The 4607-nt window shown below is 45.2% G+C and overlaps 1 non-coding gene across 1 annotated transcript; it reads right to left on the reverse strand.

Moving 5' to 3' along the window:
• Positions 1-593: 593 nt before the first annotated feature.
• trnak-cuu (transfer RNA lysine (anticodon CUU)) lies at positions 594-666 on the reverse strand. Its single transcript has one exon. It is a non-coding gene; the product is annotated as a tRNA-Lys (tRNA).
• Between the last annotated feature and the right edge of the window lie 3941 nt (positions 667-4607).

Here is a 4607-nt window from a genome sequence, read left to right on the forward strand (position 1 = left end):
AAGTAATCTAAGGTATAAAACCAGAGCTTTAACCTACAGAGCTGGCCGATACTTCAGGAGCTGGCTTTACGAGAATAGAATGAAGGTGCTCTATTTCGGAAGGCTGTGAGTTTGGCAGGAATTGATCTCGTGTTTCCCAGACTTCACACATCGGAACAGGAGATGGCCATTTAGCAGCGAGTGGTTAGGATCTGGAATGCACGGCTTGAAAGGGCGGTGGAGGCAGACTCACTCTTATCTTTCAGACGGGAGTTGGATAAGGATCTGAAGGAAAAACAATTGCAGAGCTACAGAGAAAGAGCGGGGGAGTGGGACTCGCTGAGAGTCGGCACGGGCTCGATTGGCCGAATGGCCTTCCGTGCTGTAACCATTCCATGATTCGATAAGTTAGTGGCACATTTCATAGTGTGGGTGGGAGCACAACTTTGCAAAGGGACATGGATTGAGTCGGCAAAACTAGAGGCATCTGATTCAGGAGATTCGTGGCGCGGCGAAATTTCGGAGTTCAATGACTTTGAAAGGAACATTTTTTTTTGTGCCGTTTCGGTCAGAGGTTTTCCATGAAAGCAACATTAAATGAAAAGAAATACAATCGCCCAACGTGGGGCTCGAACCCACGACTATGAGATTAAGAGTCGCATGCGCTACCGACTGAGCTAGCCAGGCTTTTGTCCAACGCACTTTTTTATCACTCATTGCAGCCAGGCGCCTGTTGGCTCCGCCCCAGATGTTGAATCTTGCTGTTGAAGAACTGCCAGGGTCTTCTTGAATGGTGGACCAGGCTCGAGGGGACGAATAGCCAACTCCGGCCCCGAATCCTTACGTGTTTATGATTAGCTCCTTCAGGGTAAACGAGCCAAAGAAGTACAGCGGAAACGTTACAAGGACACCCGCAAAGTCTCCCTGGTAAAGTGCGACATCACCACTGACACCTGGGAGACCCTGGCCGCAGACCGCGCGAGGTGGAGAAAGTCCATCCGGTAGGGCGTTGAGCTCTTTGAGTCTCGACGCAAGGAGCATGAAGAGACCAAGCGCAGGCAGCGGAAGGAGCACGCGGCAAACCAGTCCCACCGACCCCTTCCCTCGACGTATGTCTGTCCCACCTGTAACAGGGTCTGTGGCTCTCCTATCGGACTGTTCAGCCATCAAAGAACTCACTTTTGGATGGAAGGAAGTCCTCCTCGATCCCGAGAGACTTCCTCTGATGGTGTCTATGATTTGCGGTACACTGCGGAAACATCTCCACTTTCAGCACCAGATTACCAGAATTAAACCCAATGGCATCGGCACAAAAGCTCCTCATCTGCTCAGAGCAAAATATATCATATGACAATAGAATTTTATGAATTAATTAATGATGTTTAAATCAATGGTTCTTTTTTTTTGCATTGGAGATGCACAAAGATGTGTAAAATAGATGAACTATTTTTTTATAAGGTTTTGAATTAAAAGTACAATTTCCCTGACCGCGAATCGAAACGGGGCCGCGGCGGTGAGAGCGCTAAATCCTAACCACTCGACCATCAGGAAACCCAATTTGGACACAGAAGCAGTGGTTTTGTCGAGGTTCACATCGAGCAGCTCCGTAACACAGGACTCTGTGCTCACGGGCTATTACGAGGGACACACACATCACCTGTTGCTGGAGTGCTATCAACTCAATCAAAGTGACCACGACGTGATTTGAACACGTAACCTTCGGATTTGAAGTCAGACACACTACCGTTGCTCCATCAGACCTACACAGTGAGCTGGAGATGTTTGTCTATATGAAGGTTCTGTAATACAAGAGGCTTTAAAAACTCCGCCCATTCCCATCAGGTATCACAAGTAGCGCTCACCTGACAGGCACCGTATAGTTTCTTCTTAAACTTTTCTTTTGCTTTCACGGGAAACCATCATAAATTAACCCCTCGCCTTCTTTTGCACAATCAAACAAATGCTAACTCAGGAACAGTCCATACTTCAATCATTTGTCTTGTGCTTTGCATCTTAACTCGAAAACCATATCCCATTTTACTCACTGTATTGTAGCTTTCTGGTTCAAAATCTCTATTGCCGATGACACCACGAATCTGGGGCAACTTTTATGAAATTTAACAGCACCGGTTAATTCCTACCGTGCACACAAAATATAATCAGTAGTGAAGATAAAATCCCACCGTGCGTATTTTCAGATTCAACGCAGCAGAATTTCAAATAAATTTTACACTGAAAAGATTTGCAAGTGTTGCTTGTATTTGTGTCTTTAATTAAACTTTGTGGCGTCTGACTCCCATTCATGCCACTGCTGAATAAGAAAGGAGTGTTTACATTGACTAGACTGCACTGCCCCTGATATTTGTGAGCTCATCCTTTATATTCATTGCTTTCTCACCCTTTGATGGGCTGCAGTGTAGCGGATATCACGTTGGTCACACATCGAGTACTGTTGAGGGGGATGACTCATCAGGGGAGGGCAGCAGCAGCCAAGTTCATGGCACCATGGCTGGCTCTGCTGCAGAGAAGGGCAGGAAAAAGAGTGGGACAGCGATAGTGATAGGGGATTCGATTGTAAGGGGAATAGATTTGCGTTTCTGCGGCCGCAACCGAGACTCCAGGATGGTATGTTGCCTCCCTGGTGCAAGGGTCAATGATGTCTTGGAGCGGGTGCAGGACATTCTGAAAAGGGAGGGTGAACAGCCAGTTGTAGTGGTGCACATTGGTACCAAAGATTTAGGTAAAAAAAAGGGATGAGGTCCTACGAGATGAATTTAAAGAGCTAGAAGTTAAATTAAAAAGTAGGACCTCAAAAGTAGTAATCTCGGGATTGGTACCAATGCCACGTGCTAGTCAGAGGAGAAATCGCAGGATAGCTCAGATGAATACGTGGCTTGAGCAGTGATGCAGCAGGGAGGGATTCAAATTCCTGGGGCATTGGAACCGGTTCTGGGGGAGGTGGGACCAGTACAAACCAGACGGTCTGCACCTGGGAAGGTCCGGAACCAAAGTCCTAGGGGGGAGTGTTTGCTAGTGCTGTTGGGGAGGAGTTAAACTAATATGGCAGGGGGATGAGTACCAAGGCAGGGAGACAGAGGGAAACAAAATGGAGACAGATTCAAAAGACAGAAAGGAGATGAGTAAAAGTGGAGGGCAGAGAAACCCAAGGCAAAAACCAAAAAGGGCCACTGTACATCCAAATTCTAAAGGGTCAAAGTGTAATAAAAAGGCAAGCCTGAAAGCTCGGTGCCTCAATGCGAGGAGTATTCGAAACGCAGGAGAGGGCTCTAAACTAGAGTGGTTGAGAGCGCAGATAAACAGGACCCCAAGAAAGAATGCAAAAGGCAGGAGGCAACAGAGCAGAGTAGCACTGGGGTAAGTGTAAACCACAAGGTGATAGGAAGGGACAATATGTATGAATATAAAGGGGCTGCAGGAGGGGTCAAAACTAAAAATCATGGAATAAAAACTAGTATTAAATACTTTACCTAAATGCACGCAGCATTCAAAATAAAGTAAATGCGTTGACTGCACAAATCATGACAAATAGGTATGATTTGGTGGCCATTACAGAAACATGGTTGCAGGGTGGCGAAGACTGGGAATTAAACATACAGGGGTAGCTGACAATTCGGAAAGATAGACAAGAAGGGAAAGGAGGTGGGGTAGCTCTGTTAATAAAGGATGATATCAGGGCAGTTGTGAGAGATGATATTGGCTCTAATGAACAAAATGTTGAATCATTGTGGGTGGAGATTAGAGACAGTAAGGGGAAAAAGTCACTGGTGGGCGCAGTTTATCGGCGCGGAAATAATAACTTGACGGTGGGGCGGGCAATAATCAAGGGAATAATGGAGGCATGTGAAAAAGGAACGGCAGTAATCATGGGGGATTTTAACCTACATATTGATTGGTCAATTCAAATCGCACGGGGTAGCCTGGAGGAGGAATTCATAGAATGCATACAGGATTGTTTCTGAGAACAATATGTTACAGAACCGACAAGGGAGCAAGCTATCTTAGATTTGGTCCTGTGCAATGAGACAGGAATAATAAACGATCTCCTAGTAAAAGATCCTCTCGGAATGAGTGATCACAGTTTGGTTGAATTTGTAATATAGATTGAGGGTGAGGAAGTAATGTCTCAAACGAGCATGCAATGCGGAAACAAAGGGGACTACAGTGGGATGAGGGCAGAGTTGGCTAAAGTAGACTGGGAACACAGACTAAACGGCAGCACAATTGAGGTACAGCAGAGGACTTTGAAGGAGCTCTTTCATAGTGCACAGCAAAAATATATTCCAGTGAAAAAGAAGGGCAGTAAGAGAAGGGATAACCTGCCGTGGATAACCAAGGAAATAAAGGAGAGTATCAAATTAAAAACCAATGCGTATAAGGTGGCCAAGGTTAGTGTAAAACTAGAAGATTGGGAAAATGTTAAACGACAGCAAACAATGACTAAGAAAGCAATAAAGAAAGGAAAGATAGATTACGAAATTAAACTTGCGCAAAACATAAAAACAGATATTAAAAGCTTTTACCGATATATAAAATGGCAAAGAATTACTAAAGTAAATGTTGGTCCCTCAGAAGATGAGAAGGGGGATTTAATAATGGGAAATGTGGAA

Source organism: Pristiophorus japonicus, unplaced genomic scaffold, assembly GCF_044704955.1.
Source record: "Pristiophorus japonicus isolate sPriJap1 unplaced genomic scaffold, sPriJap1.hap1 HAP1_SCAFFOLD_85, whole genome shotgun sequence".
In the NCBI taxonomy this organism is placed as follows: Eukaryota; Metazoa; Chordata; class Chondrichthyes; family Pristiophoridae; genus Pristiophorus; species Pristiophorus japonicus.